Here is a 26,553-nt window from a genome sequence, read left to right as displayed (position 1 = left end):
CGTGCGTGTGATCATTGCTTGTACAGCCCTCTCGCAGTGTCCGGAGCAAGTATGGTGGGTCTGACACACCGGTGTCAATGTGTTCTTTTTTCCATTTCCAGGAGTGTATTTCTTAACTCGGAAAATTGTTTGTCCACCAAACTGTTCTGTACGACAGCTCAATCGAAAGATTATTTTTCCCGTAATACTGGTTTTTTCCTATTACTACTGTTACACTAAAATAAGAAACAGTAGTCATTTGAGAAAAAAGACGATTGGAGTTCAACGTTCCGTCTACGACCTGGTCATTACAGACGTGCAGTGATTTGTGTACACGAACTGCATGACGAGAAGATTTTCAATAACCTTGAAATAACTGCGTGTATGTGTTTTGTATTTTTGTATAGGGTAAGTGTTAGCAGCACATTAAAGTTCAGATTACATTCATAAGAGATCGGAACAGTAGTTCTCCACTGTGGAGAGGTACTGCTTACAGACTAACTAGGCAGCAATTTCTTTATAATCACCAATTATGGTTAAGAGTCTTCACAATGAACTCGATAACATTACAAGAAACCATACCATCAGAATTGGTGTAACATTCAGAACAAACGTTAAGGTGGTTACGATAAACATCACTTGTGTATCGACAACAAGAAAATTCCATCCTTTACAAACACTTCTGGTGGCTTTGACAAATTTAAGTGAGAAACGGTTTCGATGCGAACCCACTGGTTGCTTCGACAAATTTCAGTGGCCAACGATTTCGTTGAGGACCCACTGAGACGACAAATGTGGAACTGAAATGTACGACCAGCAAGCATATCTCCTTCGCCGTCTTGTACCACTGTACCACCATTTCCCAGAGGAAGATTTCTGGACGGTGGTTTACGTGTGGTAATCCGTTATACATTTATCAACTATTGTTCAACTTTATAATCTGTAGACTATTTACGTTAAGCCACTGAAGAATAATCAATATACAGCGTTCTCAAGGGACTTTTATAAGCGCAGTGTGCCACAAGAAAACTGAAACCAATAGTCATGATTTCATTTTCGAATCGAACACCCGTGTGTCAACAATGAACACATTAAACCTTTTTTGTAACAGATGTGTTATTAACCAGTATTATTTACAATGCAGATTTTAAAAATTTCTTTCGTTTACGTACTATACCAGAGATTCTACAGATGTTTTGTTTATAGGATATCTCCGATGTTGGACACCAACTTTCTGTTCACTATGAACTAAGGACAAAACGGTGTTCGGTGCAACATTCGTGAAATTACCGTATCACAACAGCTCCAAGATTTAACTTTTTTGTTTCCTGCCATACTGCTTGTTCGAGTAAACAGATGTTTTTTTAGTATTGTATCATCGGTTTAGGTGAAATTATAAGGGTCTGTATAATTCGAGTAGTCATGGAATCTCCCAAGAATTAGACTTTAAGTAGGCGCTTATTAAGATAAATGTTGGTACCGTGACGATTAACTATTTAATTGATGCTATCTGCAGGCACGATACAGATATGTGAGAAATCTATGACGCACTGAGTAGCATAGATTTCGACAAAGTTTGAGCAGTGTCCGTTTGTAGCTTTGTAGATCTCGTAATTGTACGATAGCATATACACTCTCAAGTCACATTAATGTGTCCGCTTGTCAGATGACTGAAATACCACATTTGCAACGCGGACAGCTGCGAGACGTGCGGGAAGAGTCTGTGTTATTTTGTGGAAAGTAACGACAGGGATGAGAAGCTGTGCCGACTCTAACGCCGTGGCCAGTTGCGCGAGGTTTCTCGGTTGATGATCCACGGGGCGAACAACCCGATCGAGGTGGTCCCACATACTCTCGACTCTGTTAAAACCTGGGAGCTTGGCCAGCAAGGGAATATCGTGAACTCGCCCCAGTGCTCTTGAAACCATGCATGTGCATTGCGGGCTGTGTCACAAGTTGCCTTCTCCTGTTGGGAGATGCCATCATGTCAAGGAAAAACAAACTGTATGTAGGGGTTGACACCATACCCACAGATATATACGGGAGTTGCCCATAAACTAAGGCAACGCATCCACTCTCTTCAGCAATCCTTTACTCAACATAATGAGAATGGTGTTTTATCTGCACACCCTTTTTTCCTCCGTAATGTTCATCTCGTTCTATGGCCTTCCTCTAGCCCGAAACAAGGGCGTCTGTGCCCTGTCGGTAGCAATCCTTGTCCTGATGGCGGATCTATTGCTTCATTGTGTGAATCACCTCCTCATCGTGCTCAATATGCCTTCCACGTATGGCATCCTTCAATGGCCGAAACAAGTGGAAGTCCGAGAGTGCTAGGTAAGGTGTGTCAGCTGTGACAGCCGTATACATTCTCCCCGACTGCTTAGAGTTCCGCCGAACTGCCTTCTGATGACCTCACCCTCCGTGCCCAGCTACTAGCTGGTCTTCCGTCGACAGTAAGGCTCTATAGAGTTTGCACAAAAGTTTGTGAATATTCCCCACAGTTTCTTACTCTGCGGTGAGAAATTCAATGACGGTACGTTGCTTGTAACGTAGATCACCTACGAACGTCATTTTGAAACTGTCCTGCAGCTACTCTATCTTTGGGAAGTTACGGAAACATGGAGTGTCCACTGAGGAAACTTTAAATAATACATACCTAACGTTTGGCGTTCGTTGCATTTTATTCGGCTGAGGAAGAAAATGCGGTGCGTTACATTGCGGGCAACCCTCGTGCATACTTGTGTTGATCCATTGCGAATTCCAGATTGTCTCAGTCATCCAAGAAATGCCACAGAGACTATCCCCAGAAAGAAAGCTCGAACGGAAGGATTTAGGTGTTCCTTTTCTTCACGCCCCATTCGAGAATGTAATGGTGAAGAAGTAATATGAAAATCGTTCGATGAACCCTCTGCCAGACACTTAAGTGTGAATTGCAGAGTAGATGTGTTCGCCATGGTAGTCGGGAATGGAGATCCACATCCTGAAATCAATTCCCCATAGTTTGCTGCGGTAGATGACGTCTTGTGCCTTCTTAGAGCGCCGAATTCAGTTTTGAAGCATTCAGGCCATCGATTCCTTTAACTCAAACATCGTAGATGTCGAACATTGACATCTTGTGCACTTGCAGAAAACGTACGACCTGTGCGGTGTAAGCCCTCAACTCTACCTGTCATCTGGACTTGATTCCATGTCCGCACTGCAACACTCTCCCTCTTGGGCAAGAGTCGAATAACTCCTCTGATTCATAAGCCTTTCTGCGCGTAACCTGACGACGCGGACACGATTATTGGTTTCCATTGTCCTTCGTGGCGTAATCGATGTACCCTCTAATGTTTCACAGACATCTCTAATGCGTCCATTCTAGGCTTTACTTTCCACCTACATTCTGCAATCCTTTTTAGTAAGACGTTCTACACATAGGTAGTACTGACAGTAGCTGTGTGTAGGTTCACAAACGACGTCCGCAATGACCTACCGATTAATACAGAAAGAGTCAAAACAGCAACACACCTGGGCGACATATCAAGATGATGGGAAGCTTTTATTGATGTGTGCAGTTCTACACCTCTCTTTTAAGGAAATGGATCAGCCAGACGCATGTATCATCTTGTCGGTGTTTGGCTGACCGAATTGTAACATGGCTTGTTCTCTGCATTGTAAGACAATTCCGTAGTTTTTCCTCGGGTGCGCTATGGAAATTTGGGAAGTGAACAGAAACTACCACTATTCATTTACTTATTCACAGCATGTGTATTTTCGACTAAAATAAATTTCTAAGCAAACAATGTAGCTTGATTCTTCGTTTTGCTGTCGTGCAAAAGTAGATTCACGCCAACGTAAATCATCAAGCACTTAACTGAGACTTTAATTTTTAACAGTAAAAAGTAATATCTCGTTAAATATTAAGAAAATAAGCTAAATGTCTCCATAATTGGCATTTAAACAATCTTTTGAAAACCTAGCCGGCCGCTGTGGCCGATCGGTTCTAGATACTTCTGTCCGGAACAGCGCTGCTGCTACGGTGGCAAGTTAGAATCCTGCCTCGGGCATGGATGTGTGTGATGTCCTCAGGTTACATAGGTTTTAGTAGTTCTAACTTCTAGGGGCCTGATGACCTGAGATGCCATAGTGCTCAGAGCCATTTGAACCATTTTTGAGATGTTAAGTCCCATTGTGCTTAGAGCCATTTGAACCATTTTTTTTTTCTTTTGGAAACTTAAGCCTTTTGATTTCGAGAACTACGAAACTCTTAATACAGTGCAATAAGTTGGAAAGTCGTACTAAATAATACGGTTTGCCTTCGTGGGCCCCTTTGCACTCTGTAAAAAGAAACAGACAGTTCGTGAAGTGATATACAATCTTACATTTTGGTAGTTACTGACCTAATGCTCTAACGCTACATCAAACAGCTTTATATGTGAATATTTGTTATGGTTCCTTCACACAATGCTTAAGTCAGTGAGACGTGTGTTACGATTAATCAAGGAAAATCCCCAGTAGGGAAACGGGGCCAAAGTTAGTTGGTTACTGTCGAGTTGCAATTTACAGTTTCTCTATTGATTACTTCAACCATTAAAAGTCTTTTCTCTATCACTTGACCAGGAACAGATCCAAAAAACCTAGCAGGCATGAGTTCCTTTTCAAAACAATTTACTTTACAGTTAACGGCCAAGCCAAACTTAAAATAGGCTTTGATACAACATTTGACAACAAATCAAAATTTTCCAAGTAATGAGATTAAAAACTTTACCTTACTCTTAATAGCCAAGCCATTGCACTTAAAACAAACTTTGATAAAACATTTAATAGCAAAATTAAAACTTTCCAAGTAATGAAACAAAAACACCAATTTATATACAATTTTGCTACCAAACATGTAGGGAGCCACTTCTTTTAAATTTTGGCGCAACAAGATATTAAATTACAAGGGCTCGCTAACAGGGAGGCAGAACTAGCGTTTCCAAAGGATGCCAAGTAGATTAAAACAATCAAAGTAAAGCTACAGTCATTCACCTTTTACAATAACTAACAATTTTAAAGCCATGTAATTAAAAAAAACACCAATGAAAGGCAAACTTAACCTTTTTAAAGAGTGACCAAAAACAATCAGAGTAAAATACAGCCGTTTAACATTTTATAATAACTAACAACTTTAATACCATTTCCTGCCACCAAAATGTCCTGGGATAGAAATAATTAACCGACCGGGTGTAAGGGCGGCCACAATTGTTTCTCGAAGGATGCTCAGGCTAGAAGCGGACCAACAGGCCCACAACGCCTCACATTCAGCAATCACATCGACCTCACGCGAGGCCAGGGGAGGAGGAGAAATCAAATCAGGAACCATAATCCCTGCCCAAAAGTACACTTCCTCCCAGGCAGTACTAATAAGAAGTCAAAAGATCACTGTCTATAATTACACCGGTGACAGGGACAAGCAATCCGAACGCAGGAGGCCACAAGGCAGAAATGGCGCTGGTTGCACAAACCAAAATTCTTCAATTAACATCTAAACCTTTAACCACCTTAACTTGCAGTTTGCCAGAGAAACAGCAGGTGAACTCCGATGCAAAGGTTCCTCACACCCGACCGTGTCCACGTCGCGAGCATACCCAACTGGGCGCAGTCACGCAACCACGCGCTCTGTCACCGGAGCCCTCGTCTTCTCTGCACCCACGGCGGCGAAATAGCACTACTCAGGATAGGCGAGTTACTAGTCGATCATTTCCGCCTCTGAAAATTTAAAGACATCCGTTGCCGCTCCCGCCAAGTAGTGACTCGGAACCACAGCCGTGGCCCCCGAGTGGTCACAGCAACAGCTTACAGCCTTGTCCCGTCAACTCGTACCACACGTCTCGCACCGCCAGGATAGACCACGCCGCTTCTCAGAACAAGAGCCAACTCTCCACCGCCACGCCACGCCGTTGTCTCTTCGTACGACATTCTCTAATTCCCGATTTTAAAAATCGACCGACCGACTCGTCACCACTAGGCAACTAACCGGCCATCCTCCCAAAGGTCTAATCCCCTTACACATGGCTAACAGGAAGCAACGACTCGAAGATCGATAAGACCAGACACGCCGCCAGAGGGGAATCTCAAGAGAATCGTACGCAGCATAACGATAAATATGAAAGAATGAATTAACGATGGAATGGAAGGACTCAGAACAATCTTAACAGCGCGATATATGTTGAGAACCGACACACAGCTCATTTCCTATGGTGTCATAAGTAAATACCTACACTCACCCATCGAAATTATGATTATCTATCTCATGCATAACGTGATTAAGATATTTGTGGTATATTACAAACAAGTATTGGGTTTCTTTCTCAGTCTGTGACATTTTCCAGATTTGATTAACAGCGAAGCCTGGTTCACTCTAGTCTAGTGTTTATAAATATAAATTTCTGAACAAATATTAGATATTCCGTTGCAGACAGATTCTTCACGTTTTTTAATTCTTGCCCAAACTCTGTGTCACTTATTGCTTATAAGGGAACCACATACGATTTTGGCCCGTGTTCCTGTTTCTTGTACAACACACACACACACACACACACACACACACATACACACACACACACATTCCATATACTACCTTATGGCACTCACAGCAACGGAGCTAGAAATGAGAGCACGTGTCTAAATGCCCTCTAATTTATCTTTTATCTTACCCTGCACATAAACGTCAGTTCCCAATAGCATTTCCGCAAAAACAGCATAATTCAATTTGAGTCCACGTGATAGTAGCGTCATGATCGAAGCTACCAGTGACAAGTCCACAATTACGTTACTGTTCTCTGGTTAAAGTCTCCAACTAAGTTAGTAAGGACTGTGTTACAGCATTTCGACAAGCTACAAAACATTCAACACTATGAATTGTAGCCAGTGACTTTATAAACCACATGGGTCGAATATACTTCTCTTTATTATTGTTATTTGTAGGTAGCAGTGTTTGAACCTGACTGACTGAGTGCTCGTAGCTTACCATCACATGCATTTTCTGTATCACGGCTACCAAACATCTTTGGCTGGTGTCGCACTGAGCGTGAGTGGGCCGTAAGCCGGTTGTAACCTCCCCATGAAAATTTAAAAATTATTATCTGAATAACAAATGAGCCAGTATGTTAACCCCCCACAAAATTAACGTTAACGAATGAAGATTGGTGACAAACCCACACAATAATATTAATTAGATAATGAACCATGAACTGACTGTAACACCTCAACACAAATAATTAAACCTGATAAATTTTATAGGCACAGCAGCGCTGACCTATGGCTCTGTGAATTAATCAAACCTGATAAATTCTTACCTCAGTAAAAAATATATGTCTATCTGCTCTTATTTTTGGCACAGCTTCGTGCAATGCTGGCGTATATTTAATTCTGATTCTTGGAGGAAATGCATAGCAAATATTCTTTGAATAGAAATGAATCTTTTTCTTTAAAAGAGTTACTTTATAGAAAAATTATTATTGGGGCATTTCTTGAATAAATTAATTACAATTAACAGATGTTATTGGCTGAGCGCAATGCTGCTTCATTACCTTCGATAACAATATACCTCGTCCTTAATCGTGACCAGAGATGAAGAGAGAGCACGCCGCCGACCCATGTCGACGCCCGCTCAGTACAACCGTCCACTCGCTACAACTACTGCCGACAGAGTGCAACTCGCAACACTGTCGCCTCGCGCGCGCTGCTACTACCGAACTGAACTCTCGCGCGGTCAAGCGCAGACTAGCCACGATAAATAACTCTCTGGTCAGAGATTCTGTCATGCCTCGCCATCGCTGGTAATGAATACATATGAAACGTACGCGTTTCACGGTGTTGTTTCTTCACTGGTCACAGTGTAGACTTTCTCTTCTATAGCCTTCGATGATGGGACGGGTGAGGGTTTTTTTGAGCGTTATCGCAAATGACACACGAGGCAAGAACATTTCCTGCAGTATCTTGGTGCCAGTGTTGACCTGTTGGGGCTGTGATGGTTCTTCCCCACGACTAAGCGTTTCATTTGTGCTCGAAGTTTACGACCACATGCTTTTTCTATATCACGGCTACCAAAGATCTTCTGCTACTGTCATACAGAGGGTGAGTGGGCCATATGCTGGTGTTGTTTCTTTACCGGTCACAGTTCAGACTTTGTCTTCTGTAGTCTTCGATGACGGGAGGGGGGAGGGATTTCTTTAGCGCTATCCCAAATGACACACGAGGAAGGAACATTTCCTGCAGTATCTTGGTGTCAATGTTGACCTGTTGGGGCTATGATGGTTCTTCCCCACAACTAGTCGTTGCTTTTGTGCAAGGTTCAAATGGCTCTGAGCACAATGTGACTTAACTTCTGAGTTCATCAGTCGCCTAGAACTTTCAACTAATTAAACATAACTAACCTAAGGACATCACACACAACCATACCCGAGGCAGGATTCGAACCTGCGATCGTAGCGGTCGTTCGTCTCCAGACTGTAGCGCCTAGAACCGGACGGCCACTCCGGCAGGCACATATGTGCAAGAAGCGAAGTTGCGTCAGCAGCTGTATTCCTCTGTATTCCAGGAGACTTGTCGTGGTGGGGACTGTGTTCACTAAAGGAGATCGCGGGAATCAAGAAGAAATGGTTAATTAAGTATGTGCTGGCCATTTCAACAGCAGTCATTGAGCATGTGTTATTTACAAGTTTGTTCCTAAAAAATGGTTCAAATATCTCTGGGCACTATGGGACTTAACTTCTGAGGTCATCAGTCCCATAGAACTTAGAACTACTTAAACCTAACTAACCTAAGGACATCTCGCACATCCATGCCCGAGGCAGGATTCGAACCTGCGATCGTAGCAGCAGGGCGGTTCCAGACTGTAGCGCCTAGAACTGCCGGCCACCCCGGCCGGCAGTTAGTTCCTATTTGTGGAAAATTAATTACAGTTATGTGGGTGTCTTTGGAAAGTTATTAAGTTGTTACTAGTAATGGGGGCATGAGACCTTCATCAGTGTGCTTACAGAAGTTTCGTAACAGAACGTATTTTCACGTTAATTAATGTAGTATGGAGTGTCGTCACACTTTCTTATAATATTCAGCCACAGTGTTTATTGCGATGTGTTGTGGAAGAATGTATGGGGATTTTTCACTGGTTACTTATCAGTGTTACAAGGGACTATTTGTCTAAATATAGTGTTGTGACTGGTTAGTAGTAGTGCGTCGTCTTTCCTCTACTGAAGCATACATATGTATGTGATATGACTCCTTCCCAATGCCCAGCATGAATTTCTTTTTTAATACTGCTGGGTGCTGGCAATCCAGCGTGTGTCTTTGGAATTCTTTGGATCAGTCGTTATTGTGTTAATATCACTGATCATACTGGATTTTTTTCTGTAATTAATGTACCCTTTTTATAGCAATGTAATATGACCTAATAATACTGCAGTGTTTATTTCTTTAGGTATTGTAATCGTAATTAAGTTTCTTCACTACGACTGAGGATACTGTCTGGTTGAAAATGGGATCGTCCATGTTTAAACACTACTTTTGGGGCCTGGATGTTTGGGGAAATGTATTCTGATTCGTCCAGGGAGGGAGACAGGGGACGCACGGGAATGATTGGTTATTATCTGCCATACAGGCCACATATTTCCATCGACTCTTTGAGACCGGTTTGCCGTTATCATATTGGGCGGGAATTCCGTTCACTGAATGCTCCATATGGTAGCAGGAATGTATTTGCGGCAGCAACCAGTTCAGAGACAATTACACCTAACATACCGCAAGTTTCTCTCTCATTGCTAAAGTGATGTTTATGGTTGAGGGTACAGTCCACATTTCAGCTTTTGGGGGCACTCTACCATACAGGTGACATACTTTTTGCTGGAGATGCTGGGCACCTCTGTAGGTGTGTATCCAGTATCGCTACACTGTTTCTTACACACACAGTCCCGGATTGGAACCATCAGAATTTTTGTATGATGTCTTTATTATAAATAACAATGCACTCCTTTTAAATCAATAAGTATGATTTCTCACAATCTAGTAATGTAGTAGTGACTTAGCAGCATCTATCTATTTACATGTGGTATTTCTAATATGTACAGTATGTCTGGTTCGATACACTATGACAACACACATACACACACAGACACATACACACACACACACACACACACACACACACACACACACACACTAGTAATGTATTGGTGATTTATCAACGATAAATAATTCAGGTAATTTTCGATAGATTCCGCATTGTGTTGGCTAAAGGCATCATGATATTGCCACACTATGCCACGCTCTTGACGTTCCTTTTTGCTACAGTGGTGTTCACATGATATTGATGCCATGTATGTGACGATAGATTGAGGTAATGCTGACGCGATGTCATGACACTACATAACGCTACATGGTATTGATGTGACGTGAGCTCAAAGGGACATAATTCACATAGTTCGATAATGTAAGGATAATTTTCGAGATTCAAGAATAATTAAATACACAGAATAGTAGAAAATATGGGAATGTGTGTAAAATGCAAGGAAATATGGTAAAACACATGAAAGTGTGGGGAAATGAGAGTACCTATGCCTTGATGTGTTCTGTGCTTATGTCTCCAACGACGGAAATCACTTAATAATAAATGTACCTCAAGTGACATGAGTTGATGTAATTACAATAGTATGTCATTGATAAATAATCACAGGCTGATCTTCTCCCTGTGCTGCACCGCTCCCGAAGCCATCACCTACAATGAACTTATATAAATGATAAAAATATGGGGTGGGTGATTGAATTCCACAGGCCCAGTGGTGGGGGTGTGGGTAGAGCGTGTGGGGTCACCTAGGTGACCTAGATCCACAGCTAATAGTTTTCCAGTGACGAAGGGAAGCGGGGTGGAGTGATAATGAGTGTAGCTAGACCAAGTCAGCAGCTTGCCACCGAAAATCCTTACCGGTGACTGGATCACAGCTATTATGCCCTTTGACAACCTACTGCTTGTCAGTTACGGCATTATCATATCATTGAAAGAGATGTGTCGCCAGATGTTTACCTGTCTAAGACAGGTGCCCTGCTATCTATAGCCCTGTTGTACATATGAAAAGCAGAAAGTTTCCTACATAGGCCAAGCCATGCAGTGCATGCAGGTTGTGTGGATGCAGCTACATTTCTATTTCAGTGCTATTAAATGTTGATTCCTGGAAAATAATATTCAGTAGGACATGGAGTCCAAAACAAAGTTCAAAAATCGTAACATCCATGTCTCAGACACGATTAGTATGGTGATCAAATATTATCCTAATACTCAATGCTCAAAACCATATTTAACAACTTTCACATAAAATCAGTTTCCATTTGGTGTAAAACTTCCTGGCAGATTAAAACTGTGTGCCGGACCGAGACTCGAACTCGGGAATTTTGCCTTTCGCGGGCAAGTGCTCTACCAACTGAGCTACCCAAGCACGACTCACGCCCCATCCTCACACCTTTAATTCCGCCAGTAGCTCGTCTCCTACCTTCCAAACTTCACAGAAGCTCTCCTGCGAACCTGCAGAACTAGCACTCCTGGAAGAAAGGATATTGCAAAGACATGGCTTAGCCACAGCCTGGGGGATGTTTCTAGAATGAAATTTTCACTCTACAGCGTTGTGTGCGCTGGTATGAAACTTCCTGGCAGATTAGGTTAGATTGCACGTAACTCCATAATTTAAACTCCATCATCAATATTTTTATACCAAACAAGAGAGCTCGGTTCGTCAGCGCACCTGACGATGGCGTTATGTCTGATCGCCGAAATATTGTGCCCGTAGGACACTATGGACCGGATGTATAGCCGTGGACTGTTCGAGCAACAAATACGCCGGGAGAACCTGAAGAATCACAGGAGATGAGAGATCATACATAAACTAATGCAGACGACGTCAACACTGAACAAAAGGACATAACAGGCATAAGCCCAACACTTGATTATAGAACAAGAAGAAATTTATCATTGATTATTTACCTGTGCTCTTCCACGTCCATCTCTGCACTTCCACGTCCACAGTGATAAATGCTGGATAAACCCTTGGCAAGTACGCTTCGAAAGGTGTGACAGAGAGTATTGATCACCATTGAGGAGATGAGAAAAAATCTGGCAGTTTTAGTAGTTTAAGGAACTGAAGAAGAAAAAATTGACAAGTCCGAAGATTTTTATAGCATCTTCCAAGAATTAGTAGATAAATTTAACAATATGTTCCAAATAAGACTTTTGGGGACGTTAATGTCACAAATGATGTATTCCTATCTCATGGGTAAGGAAACAGTGGGAGAAGAAAACTGTAAACGAAAACGGGAAGTCTCTAAAGGCTTTGCTGTTTTTAACCAATTTAAAATAAGGAACGTATTCGGGAAAAACACATTCACAAGTTGACACGGACAGGAGAGGAATACGAGTCTGTAGTACACTGTGTAATAATCAGCAACAAACTGGAGGGCGTAGTAACAGAGACTTTTTTAGAATATACTACGTGGGATCAGATCATTTTATAATTGTTGTGTCTAGACAAGACAGCCTAGACACAATGAGAGGAAGCCGAAAGGCACGCGCTTAAACTCACTCAGGCAGGCGTGAGGTCTGAAACAGGATACGTAATGAATGCTGTAAAGAAAAGTGCGTAGCTTCTGGAATACTTAACTTTAATCCACATTTGTAGAACATCGCTCTTGATGATACATTAATAGAATCTCCATATCTATACTGGTAATGGCGCCTTGCTAGGTCGTAGCAAATGTAGCTGTAGACTACGCTAATTATCGTCTCGGCAAATGAGAGCGTAGTTGTCAGTGAACCATGACTAGCAACGTCGGCTGTACAACTGGGCCGAGTGCTAGGATCTGTCTCTAGACCTGCCGTGTGGCGGCGCTCGGTCTGCTATCACTGACAGTGGCGACACGCGGGTCCGTCGTATACTAGCGGACCGCGGCCGATTTAAAAGCTACCACCTAGCAAGTGTGGTGTCTGGCGGTGACACCACAATAATAATAGTCCAGACATATTCAAGAAGTGGCGTAGATGTGTGAATGTATCTACGGGAGGAATAGATAAAGAGCTTTATGGCGAGTATTAATTTAACGAAGACAGTTTCACAGACTTCTACAAATACGACTGAAATGGTATCTGCAACACAGGGAATAAATAGAAGATACTGAGCAAGAATGGAAGACACAAAAGAAAAGTAGTAATGAATGCTGCTGTTGACGCCATAGGCAAAAAAGAAAAGATATGACAGCAATGAGGCCTCCAAATCTGGACACCATAACCTGAAGCGACCATAATGCTCAAATGTAACTCTTATCTCGATTTTCATAGGAACCCGACAGAAGAACATCATCAGATTTACAAACATAACTGGAAGAATGCTTAAAGCCGTTAACAGTTGGTCTCGAATGGTTTGTAAGTATAATCAAAAATGGTGTGCACAGAAGCCATGCAATGGCCTAAACACAGTGAAACAACCTAACAAACGGACAGAGAAATGGTAACGGGTTAGATACTACAAACCCGTACGTTGTGCGCAGACAGAAAATAGGAAAATGGAATATGGACGATTTACGGGTAGAAGAGGTGACGGAAGCTATTATGGCCTTGAGTAACATAGCAGCTATACATATGGACAGCAAAAATGAATCACTAAAACATGGCGGAATCTCTCTCTACCTGACGCTGATAAGTCTAATTTATATGTGTTGGAAGTGTTATGCCAAGACTACGGCCACAAGCAAAGGTTAATAGGCTTTAAAAAAGAGAGATACAGAAAACAGTCATAATTACTGGGCGTTGGCTTACTGCATACAATAGGATCCTCAACGACACTTTAAACTTAATATCAGAGAGCTTATTAACTGAAGAACGAATCGGTTTCCGTAAGGAATCGCGAAAAGGCTTAAAATAATTGTGATGAAATAGATCTATGACCAACATGCAGAATTTAACCGAGAGGTGCACTTAGCATTAGTTTGTCTGGAAGAAGTTATTGATGAAGGTTGTAAAGAAAAGCTGTGGAAGAAAACAGAGTACCCACACAGTTTAATAAACATCTTGAGATGCCGACAGGTAACTACATCAATAACGTTACATTTAAGTGGTGAGGTGAATGCATCTTTCATCAGTAACTAGAGGAATTTACTACGTAGTTGGAAAACTAAGTTTCATACGGGTATTAGAATATGCAGATGACGTCACAGTTTTAAAAGAGAAAGACAATGGCCCGCGAAACAGAATTTACCTTTCAAGGAAAATAGCTGAAGACTACAATATGAATACTTCCACAAAGAAAACTAGTAGAGTGTTTTCTACAAGACAGGATGCGATAATAACGAAAATAGTCATGAACAATACAGTAGAAGAACAGATCTACCATTTTAATTATCTGGGATGTGTTATGACACAAGAATGTGATGAAGATATGTAGAAGGAACACAAAGTTAGGGAAAATATTTGGAGCAATAAACACGTTATTTACATACATAACTCATTAAATAATACGAATTATAATTTATAAAGTAATAATCGTCTCCACAATAGTCTATGAAAATAAGGCGTAGGTCATTTAGAAGCAACAAAAAAGTAAGATCGATGCATTTGCAGTGAGAATTATTAGGGCTAAGTAATGCTGTAGTAGCGTAGGCAGATTAAGATACAGCGACATTAGGAAAGTATTAAACACATTTAATTTAATAAACGGAACTGAACAGAAAAGAAAAAAAAATAGAGTCAACGTATCTGCGGTGGTCCCGTATTAGCAATTTGCAAATTTACCATTTACCGTTGCTACTGTCGTCAACACAGTATACAGACACTGTCAAATACAGAAACTGTACTGACGTATTTCATGCTTACGCCAAGGCAACCTGACGAGAGAACTAAATAGTCTCTCCGTAAACGGGATGAAGTCACTTTGCGAGCACTAAGAAAAAAAGACAATGGAGCAAATAGAATTTATGATGTGTCCTCCGTGAAGCGTGCTCGGACAGCCGAATTAATTAAGGTGACCGCTCGGGTAAGGTGGGATATCCTTCTTGGAGTCAAATTTTGATTCGTTTCGAGCAAAATATGTAGCCGTGGTAGCACCGAAATCGCAGTTTGCGAATGCATTTTACAAGAAAAAATAGGTTCCGTATAAGGCAACGCCTAATACTTGAAGTGCAAATGAAGAAAATAACCGTTTACGGAATAAAGCACAGTGTAAGGTCGAATGACAGTGTATTTCACCGAATAAAAAAAAAGACAGTCATATCATTACGGAATGTGTATTGGAAAGGGTGGCGTTGGCACAGACCGTCTATGTAACAGAACGTCACGTGAAGTATCCTCGAGGATATTGTTTTGGCTCGAAATATTAGCGGGAACGGTGGTATCGTTAACACTGGAGGTTAACACACAAGGAGACCACGCCAAATAGTAATCAGCGATTTCGTACTGATTTCTGGTTTGTACGAAGGGTTTGTCCAGAAGTGACAGTGACGAAAGTGCGAGCTCCATACGGCTGACAGTTTAGACCACACCGGCATTTTTGATGCGGATCGGGTGAGGCATCAGCCATTTATACACTCCTGGAAATTGAAATAAGAACACCGTGAATTCATTGTCCCAGGAAGGGGAAACTTTATTGACACATTCCTGGGGTCAGATACATCACATGATCACACTGACAGAACCACAGGCACATAGACACAGGCAACAGAGCATGCACAATGTCGGCACTAGTACAGTGTATATCCACCTTTCGCAGCAATGCAGGCTGCTATTCTCCCATGGAGACGATCGTAGAGATGCTGGATGTAGTCCTGTGGAACAGCTTGCCATGCCATTTCCACCTGGCGCCTCAGTTGGACCAGCGTTCGTGCTGGACGTGCAGACCGCGTGAGACGACGCTCCATCCAGTCCCAAACATGCTCAATGGGGGACACATCCGGAGATCTTGCTGGCCAGGGCAGTTGACTTACACCTTCTAGAGCACGTTGGGTGGCACGGGATACATGCGGACGTGCATTGTCCTGTTGGAACAGCAAGTTCCCTTGCCGGTCTAGGAATGGTAGAACGATGGGTTCGATGACGGTTTGGATGTACCGTGCACTATTCAGTGTCCACTCGACGATCACCAGTGGTGTACGGCCAGTGTAGGAGATCGCTCCCCACACCATGATGCCGGGTGTTGGCCCTGTGTGCCTCGGTCGTATGCAGTCCTGATTGTGGCGCTCACCTGCACGGCGCCAAACACGCATACGACCATCATTGGCACCAAGGCAGAAGCGACTCTCATCGCTGAAGACGACACGTCTCCATTCGTCCCACCATTCACGCCTGTCGCGACACCACTGGAGGCGGGCTGCACGATGTTGGGGCGTGAGCGGAAGACGGCCTAACGGTGTGCGGGACCGTAGCCCAGCTTCATGGAGACGGTTGCGAATGGTCCTCGCCGATACCCCAGGAGCAACAGTGTCCCTAATTTGCTGGGAAGTGGCGGTGCGGTCCCCTACGGCACTGCGTAGGATCCTACGGTCTTGGCGTGCATCCGTGCGTCGCTGCGGTCCGGTCCCAGGTCGACGGGCACGTGCACCTTCCGCCGACCACTGGCGACAACATCGATGTACTGTGGAGACCTCACCCCCCACGTGTTGAGCAATTCGGCGGTACGTCCACCCGGCCTCCCGCATGCCCACTATACGCCCTCGCTCAAAGTCCGTCAACTGCACACACGGTTCACGTCCACGCTGTCGCGGCATGCTACCAGTGTTAAAGACTGCGATGGAGCTCCGTATGCCACGGCAAACTGGCTGACACTGACGGCGGCGGTGCACAAATGCTGCGCAGCTAGCGCCATTCGACGGCCAACACCGCGGTTCCTGGTGTGTCCGCTGTGCCGTGCGTGTGATCATTGCTTGTACAGCCCTCTCGCAGTGTCCGGAGCAAGTATGGTGGGTCGGACACACCGGTGTCAATGTGTTCTTTTTTCCATTTCCAGGAGTGTATTAGCGAAATCCTACGTGGTAGATGGCACAATGCAAGGAGTATAAACGGTATTCCGGGACTAGTAGGTTCGAATGCCCTGGCAAAGTACATTTCTCTTTCTTATTTTGTTTCTTTACTTAACGTGCACTGCTAATAAATGTAAATAATGCTCAGTAAATTGTGTTTATTTATATGTTCGAATGTGTGACTTCCTAAGGGGCCAAACTGTTGAGGTCATCGGTCCTTAGACTTACACACTACTTAAACTAGATTAAACCAACTTATGTTAACAAGGAGGACTCGAAGGAGGACTCGAACATCCGGTGAGAGCGGGACCGCGTCATCTGTGACATGGCGCCTCTAGCCTTTATTAATGATTTCGCAACACCCGTGACAAGGAAAGGCATAGAAAATGTGTCATTGTAAATAAATATACGGAAATAGATTTATGAGAACTCCGGGAAAAAATTACTTATGTTACTTTACAGTGGGCGATATACACGTATTTGGGTGATATTCGTAGTAAAAACGGGGGAAGCAGTAATTTCCTTGTCATCTTGAACGCGTTACCAGCACCGCATTATGACAGTTAAGTGGTTGTTTTGAAGTTTTTATAGAAGAAACAAACTAGGTTTACATTCGTAAAAGGTTCCCCGTTACTACACAATACGACAGCAAACCACGCCCGGTATTTGCTTTTGATGCAGTCTTCCCACAATGTGATTTCGTTTCTCTCCCTGGATGAAATAAGAGCAGTTTTCACTATTTGCGATCAAATTATTTTACATGCCCATAAAAAGAGACATCGCAGTGTTCCACTAGCGAAATACATTTGGCAGAACACACTTGAGTACTGAACTATGACAATCCTTTTTCATCTCAACAAAAATTGTCGAGCAACTGCGTATATTTGCTTGGCCTCCTCATGATTTAATTAACAAAGGAAGTTTGTTCTCCTGCATGTAAGGCTTAATCAAATCAATAAAAATTTTAGTTGTGTCACATTGTTGTAATTTCCTAAAGTTTTCTGGACTAATGATGCTGTTCCTATATTTTAACGCGTACTCATCCACCGTCTTTTTTTTTCTTTTTTTTCTTTTTCTTTTTTTACTTACCGGGCGTACAGAAGAGCTCTTTTGCAGGCATATGTAGACCGTCTGCAGTAGTTTTCTAGAAAGGGTTATACGACATTGCGGTATATATGAATGATTACTTTGTTCATGTGCTGTCGTTTCACTAAAACTACTTTTCCGCACGATGGCCCAGGTTGGGACGTAAGTCGACTGGTACTGGCTACCTTAAAAGAGAGCATAGCAACATAAATGTCTGATTATACCCGGCGCTAAAAGAGTATTTAGACTGACGTCACTGGCCGTTGTGGCCTAGCGGTTCTAGGCGCTTCAGTCGGGAACCGCGCGATTGCTACGGTCGCAGGTTCGAATCCTGCCTCGGGCATGGGTGTCTTTAGGTTAGTTACGTTTAAGTAGTTCTTAGTTCTATTTGACTGATGTCCTCAGAGCTCAGAGCCATTTGAACCATTTTTCGATTGACGTCGATGAATGAGAATTCTCGAGTTACCTTTTCGATAGGTTTGATAGGACGTTTCAGTTAAAATCTCTTCTTGGAAAGTTGTTTGGACAGCTTTGTGGGCACTGTAACTAATGGTACAAGCCTTTCTTGGGAATTTATTTGCATATCCAAATTTTCCTTTGCATTTCTTCTTCATCATTTTCACGAAAACATTAAAAAATACAATATATCAGACATTGATTCAGTTTATTTCCAGGATACGTAACATAATAAGGAAATGATAAACGAAAATTCATTGTACCAGAGGGACTCGAACCTAAGACCTCCGTATAACCTTCCGCTACTCATGCCACTGCGCCAACCACTGCCTCAGTGTTTCGATTACATATGTGGGCGTCCATAGCTCGACACGCGTAAGAAATGATATTTTTGCAAAATGTTTGGCCATTTGCAGCCCCTACTTCCGTCAATTTCATTTCTGGTCAAGTCCTGCGTATAGCATAAATTTAAATGAAATCCGTGACGACGGGCAGGCACGGTCACATTGTTACTTTCGTTTAAATTGCTCTTAGCACTATGGGACTTAACATCTGAGGTCATCAGTGCCTTAGAACTTAGAACTACTTAAACCTAACCAACCTAAGGACATCACACGCATCCATGCCCGAGGCAGGATTTGAACCCGCGACCGTAGCAGTCGCACGATTCCGGACTGAAGCACTCGGCCACAGCGTCCGGCGTTAGTGTCGTGAATGATACGCATGCCACAGTAGTGGAGTTTATCTTCTTCTGCACTGCTTGTTTAATTTTCGTAACAAATAGCGAAAGTTACGTGAGGATTCTGACATATTCCCTACTAGCTTTGACTAAAGAGGCAAAGAGGATACAATAAAAAGTCGCTATCTGTGGGGCTAATGTTGTTTGACGTGTCGTTTCTCGAACCAACAAATTTTGATTTTCTGAAATGTTTGGATTACACCTTTTATAATTTTTTTTTTTTTTTTTTTTTGCACCGGTGTAGGAAATCTATCACACGATCTTTGTCAAGGACGTCAGTTACTGGTTCCAATTCGCTAATTAATAAACGCTTCTGTTAGCGCTTGTTCCTTAATTCTAACGCTACACGTTAACTTGTATAATGGATGGACTCTGTAAACAGGTCTGTCCTGGGCTAAGCGAATTTACGTTGCTCTGACAGCCCTGGCGTTAAGACATAACAATTTGTTGGTGGCGTTGCTATCTGCTCTGTTCCTTTCTTGCCCGGTGTCAATCGACTTTCATACATCGATGATCAAACGTCATACTCATACCGTAAGGTGGCAACTCTGTTTCGTCCACGAAGGTAAGTGGTAATCATTTTATGTGGCACACAGTTGGTAGTAGTGAAGTTGGTAGAAAAATGCGTTCAGCAACCAGAGAGAAGCAGAAACTCAATATGTAAGATGTGGAACGCTGCGGAGCGTAAGGCTTACACCGCCGCCGGCTCTCGAGACGCCAGGCAGCGCTGTAAGTTTTCCGAGTTGCAGCGGAGTGGCCTCCCTGCCCCCTGCTGCTGCTGTGTTATTGCAGTCTGGCGCTGGGGGCGCCACGAGCGCCGCCTCCGGCCCCAGGTGATCCTAGAGGCGGCTGGGGCGGCGGGTGGCGGCGTGGGCGGTGGGGGAGGCAGGGGTGGCGGCGGGGGCAGCCTACCTGGTGCCTATGGTACAGCCGCCAGGTATGCGGGGCGTGCCTAAGCTGCCGAGGCACCCCAGGCCAGCGGCCCTCTATCGCCCCAAGACAGGTATTCAGTAGGCTCGCAACTCACTGAGCGCTTATGACGGCTACGTGTTAAGGGGGGGGGGGGGGGCCCTACGCAAGAATTTAACATTTCTTCCCGATATCAATCTAATTTTAAAGTCATGTCGGCACCGTAAAGATGCAGCAGTATCCAAGCTTTCAAGTCGAATATTTCTTTGGTTTTTGAATTATAACGTTTAAAACTAGTATTATTCAAACGGTATTGTTTGAAAACCAAATTTTCAAACTCAGATCTCAAATTTCACACCAATCATCCCTTTTTATCTACATTCACTAACATTGTTCAATACTTCTACGCATTCACCTTATGAGAAATTTTATTATTTCACTTGCCACAAATTTTCCATGTTTCAAGCTTAAAATTTCTTTGCATATCGGTATATAAATGTGACATTGGAACATAAAAGCTACATTTTCGATAATATTAACGCATACAAGTTTACAAATACCTGAAGACTATTTCTTTCAAGAATTTCATTGGGAATGCGTAATATTTAGGATTAAGAAGTTGGCAGTGAACTTAGGAAAAAGAACTTATAGCAAAATGGATTTTAACATTTTATTAAAAAATGAATTTTAGTGGGAGACACATACCCATTAAAATTCTGCAGCACTGTGTACCCTTCCTGCTCCTGTAAGGTTTCTTTCTCGAGGTAGCATCTTGTAAACTGCATGATGCGTCGTTGATATATAGACCGACAAATATTCCTCTGGGAGAGTGATAACGGAGTGCTGGGACTCACTGTCCGAACACACCATGTTGAACTAACAACAGTTTCTAAATAGTTTCTAAACAGGTCTAAATAACCCAAAAGTATCTTTTTCCTTCTTTTTTTTTCTTTGGAACACTTGCACAAAATGAAACACTGCAAACATTCATATGCAGAAACTACCTTTTCATGTCAGTAGTGCATCAGATGCAACTCCCAGATAATCAGATACGACGGTGATCGCTTTGGTAGCTCTCAGTCTACCATGAACCCCTCGCAAAGGCCATATTTCAATTATACTGACGCGCCTAAGAAAGCGGTATAGGCAAGCGTATTCAAATACAGGGATATGTAACCAGGCAGAATACGGCGCTTCGGTCGGCAACGCCTATGTAAGTCAACACGAATCCGGCGCAGTTGTCACATCGGCTACTGCTGCCACAATGACAGCTTTTCAAGAGTTAAGTGAGTTTGAACGTGGCGTTATTCTCGGTGCACGAGCGCAGGGACACAGCATCTCCGAGGTATCGACGAACTGGTGATTTTCCCGTTCAAGCATTTCACGAGTGTACTTTGAATATCAGGAATCTGGTAAAACAACAAGTTTCCGACATCGCTGCGACCGGAAAAAGATCCTGCAAGAATGGGACCAGTGACGACTGAAAATAATCGTTCAACGTAACAGAAGTGCAACCCTTCTACGAATTGCTGCAGTTTTCAATGCTGGGCCATCAGCAAGTGTCAGCGTTTGAACCATTCGAAGAAACCATCGATATGGTCTTTCGGAGCCGAAGGCTCACTCGTGGATCCTTGATGACTGCAGGACACAAAGCTTTGCGCCTCGCTTTGACCCGTCAACATCGACTTTAGACATGTTGCGTATTCGGACGAGTCTCGTTTCAAATTGTATCGAGCGAATGGACGTGTACGGGTATGGAGACAACTTCATAGATCCATTAACCCTGCATGTCAGCAGGCGACTGTTCAAGCTGGTGCAGGCCCTGTGATTGTGTGAGGCGTGTGCAGTTGGAGTTATATGGGACACCTGATACGTGCAGATACGACTCCGAAGGTAACACGTACGTAAGAAATTATCTGATCAACTGCATCCATTTATGTCCACTCTGCATTCCGTCGGTCTTGGGTAATTCCAGTAAGACAATGCGACGTCCCCCACACAAACAATTGCTACAGAGTGGTGGCAGGAATATTATTCTGAGTTTCAACACTTCAGCTGGCCATCAAACTCCCCAGACAGGAACATTATTGAGCATATCTGGGATGCCTTGCAACGTGTTGTTCAGGAGAGGTCTCCACCCCGTCGTACTCTTATGGGTTTAGTGGACAGCCCTGCAGAATTCATAGTGTCAGTTCCCTCCAGCACTACTTCCGACATTATTCGAGTCATGCCACGCCGTGTTGCGACACTTTTACGCGCTCGCGGGGGCCGTACATGATATTAGGCCGCTGTACCTATCTCTTTGGCTCTTCAGTGTATTTCGTAGGCATGATTTTGGTATCTTAGACCAAACACTCAAAAGGTGTGAAACAGCCATTTAAATTTTTAAAAAAATGAAATTTAGGAAGGAGTCTCCCCTCAAAGAACGATCTGGATACTTTGAAGGGTGTTCTCCAGCTGATAATTGCTCTTCTCTAAAACTTAAGCAAAATCGAGAAATGAATACAAGTTGGCGGCAAATTACTACAAGAATTACAAACACAGTGAGAAACAATTACTTATAAATGTGACATACAGCCATTTCGGAAGCAAGATGCAGCTTAAAACACTTTGATCTCTTGTGCCAACATTTGTGTTAGCAGAAGAGCCAACACCGTGTTACGAGTGGAGGTCGAAATGCACGTGTTTTAGCTCACGCAGGCTGGCGAGAATGGGGAAGAACTATACGGACGTGAGGTCTGGAACATGACAAGAACTGCGAATTCAGAAAGCGGACGTAATTAGTTTGATACTTAACTTTAATCCATTAATGGTGAACGTCGCTCTTGACGGTACATGATTCACAATATTATCTGTTCAGAATACATTCTTGAAGACATTAATTGTAGTAACTGATTATGGCGCCTTGCTAGTAAGTGTAGTAAATGACGTAGCTGAAGGCTATGCTAAACTGTCGTCTCTGCAAATGAGAGCGTATGTAGACAGTCAACCATCGCTAGCAAAGTCGGCTGTCCAACTACGGCGAGTGCTAGGAAGTCTCTCTAGACCAGACCTGCCGTGTGGCGGCGCTCGGTCTGCAATCACTGACAGTGCCGACACGCGGGTCCGACGTATACTAACGGACCGAGGCCGATTTAAAGGCTACCACCTGGCGTCTGGCGGTAACACCACACCAACTTAATAATTTGGCGCAGTACGTAAGAACAAAATGCTATACTGAATCTTTGTAATAGATTTAATCTGTGTACCACACCGAAATTGGAGTCTTTCTCTTTTTTGTGGTTAATTGCGTGAGCACTTGACGCGGAAGGAAAAGGTTCCGGTCTTACCCAAAATTTTAATCGACCAGAAAGTTATTTTCCAATCTGCGCACAGTTCGCTTGAGAGTAAAAATTCATTCTGGAAGCAATATACTCGGATTTGGCCAAGTCATTTCTCCCCAGTATCCTTCCTTCCGGGAGTTCTAGACCTGCAAGGTATGTACCAGAACTTCCCGTGAAGTTTGGAATGTAGGGGATGAGGTAAGGCAAGAAGCGAAATTCTGAGAGTGTCTCGTGAGTCATTCTTGGGTAGCTCAGTCGGCAGCGCAACTTCCTGCGTAAAACAGAGGTCCCAATTTCGAGTTCCATTGCGGCACACGCATCTATAGCCCTCATCACATAGCAAAGCTCTTCCGCGCGTAGTGGCGGAGCGGAAAAGAAGAATGGGAAGATAAGAACTGCGCATGCGCGGCAGCAGAGAGCGGGCGAAGTCCACGCAGCCACGCAGCCTAGGGTACATTGTATTATACCTTATCTATGAGGGAGTAATAAGTATTAAAACTAATTTTGATCAACCGTCATGAGATAAATATTAATTCACCTCTTGATGACGTTGCGTCCACTGCTCCACATATTTACTCCGCGTCACGTCGGGAGGCGAGAACAACTGACACATCTTTGTGCAGACGTGAACTATTTCTCAAAACGACGGTGGTCTAACGACAAGGTAATTGAAACTGCTTGCAATAATTACCATTTATTGCGATTTGAACTACATTATAAGTAATAATTTAATACACAACAAAATTAACTTCAAGCACAAACCGGAATCATTATATTTGCTTGACAACTCCTTCTTCTCAATAGAATTTTTAAAAATGTGTAAGGTAAGTGAGTGTGTGTGTGTGTGTGTGTGTGTGTGTGTGTGTGTGTGACTATAGTCAAGTGTAATCACTGCATGGAAAAAAGAACAGGTGGTAGAAAAGATTAACGTAAAAGACTATCATAAAAATGGTCAGTAAGTTGTCATATTTTTCGTTGTTAACGGACATTATGAGTGTGAACTAGCACTTACGATGTTACAGTGAACGGCTGCATTTATAATACATTGAACAAGCAGACAATTAACCATGATCTGCGAATAACTCCAGTGAATCGGACCGATAACATCGAAATCCCACCGATATCTCGACAAGTATCCGTTACTGTCGTTTCAGGGCCTTATCCAGTTCGTGCCTTGAAAATGACAGAAGTTTACAAGCTAGTGGGTGAAGCTTAACTTCTCCTTAGGCAATATGCTGTACATTACAGTCTGCATAATTTAAAATGATACAAAGTCCTAATCAAAATGCTAATAAGTTCTCATTATTATGTAGGCAACTGATACGTCGACAAACACATTTTTAAACCATGAGTCTTTAAAAATAAGAAACATCGTAATAGCGTTGTCACTTCTATTTGAGTCTGTGTCCGAACAATCTGATTGTACATTTACGATGATAGGTTCAAGGCTTATGTCCATCATCACTTCCCTGCCTAATTCCTTTTTTTCTAAAGCTTTTAAGCATGGCACACAGACTGTGCCGACGCTACAGGTTGGATGTCGTATGTTACCTCATTGTGTATTGCTTCATGCACAGGCGATTCACTGTATGATTTTCTGAATGATTTGTTTTTTTTCTTCAACGTAGCCTTAAATTACTTTGCTCAATTTCATTCCATTGGGCTACAATGACAGCGACACGTGAATAAACACAAAACTGTGTGATCCCATTCATGTGCAAGGAAGTCAAGTTCGTACGTTCTGTCACGTGACTTGCAGGAGATCGGCAGGAGTCTGGTATATATTGTGCATCATATTTTTATATTTAAGCCGGGAAAAATATCCGCTTTACTGGTGTTTTTACTTGATGTTTCCTCTATAACAGTTGAATTATAACTGGCATTGACCGACTTCGAAGTAAGGTATGACAAGAATTGTAAATCACGTCACGAAACTGAGAGCTTTCATTGTCAAATGGTAATCACTGCTGCCAGCCGGAGTAGCCGAGCGGTTCTGGGTGCTACAATCTGGAACCGCGCGACCGCTTCGGGAATGGATGTGTGTGATTTCTTTAGGTTAGTTAGGTTTAAGTAGTTCTAAGTTCTAGGGGACTGATGACCTCAGACGTTAAGTCCCATAGTACTCTGAAACATTTGAACCATTTGGTGATCACTGCTGTTTTTCTTACACGTAAATACAAGTTTATTCTCAGACATAAAACTAGAAGAAGAGTCTGCACGCAGAATAATCCTTTAAAACCGCCAGTACCAATACGCATTTTCCTGCACATCTTCTTGGAATGATTCTAATTGACACATGTTTCATCAAGATAATACACTGTTGAACTACCTCCTTCTCTTGTATTATGAATATTTTTATGGGATATAGTTCGTGTAGCACCTATATCACTTCCTTGGACTAAAAACTCTCTTCTTAACATGTCTGGAACCAACGTCTTTTCAAATTCGTTTCCTTCACGAAGCGCTTACAATTGAAGCCTGCATAACTCTTTTTGTTATGCCCGGCAGTCATCATTCAAGTGTAGCACTTTAAAACATCGTTGTTAAAACCATCTATTTGTGTTGTAGGTTCCTTGCGATTTAGATGCTTTACAGGCGACACGAAATCAACTGTATTTACGGTTTTTACACGATCTGATACTTTCAATTACAGTTCTTTTTACAGTTCTCTTGCTGACACGAAATGGTTCTGGAGTTCGTTCCTGTGTTTTCCAATGTCAACAGTGGGAGGCCTGCTTTTAAATTCATGTTAGATAAAGCTATAAATGCGGTAAATCATCCGCCTCGCCTGCTTGTGAAGCACTGCACATTTTTTGCCATCACCTGACTTTTCTTTTAATCGCGCTTAAACATTTACGAGATACACTTTCACAGCTATACTGCTGCAAGAAAGAAAAGGAAACAAAGAAATTGGTAGTTGAATGAATAATTCGGTTGCCGCGAAGTACGGAAACGATGCAGCATGTAGGAGCGAGATTCTCGCTCTCTAGCTGCTGGAGCTGCTAGCCGGTAGGACAAGGATTGAATATTGTTGACCGCCCGTGGCTAGTG

Source organism: Schistocerca cancellata, chromosome 5 (assembly GCF_023864275.1).
Source record: "Schistocerca cancellata isolate TAMUIC-IGC-003103 chromosome 5, iqSchCanc2.1, whole genome shotgun sequence".
In the NCBI taxonomy this organism is placed as follows: Eukaryota; Metazoa; Arthropoda; class Insecta; order Orthoptera; family Acrididae; genus Schistocerca; species Schistocerca cancellata.
The sequence above is the reverse complement of the archived record's forward strand: the minus strand, read 5'-3'. Positions refer to the sequence as shown.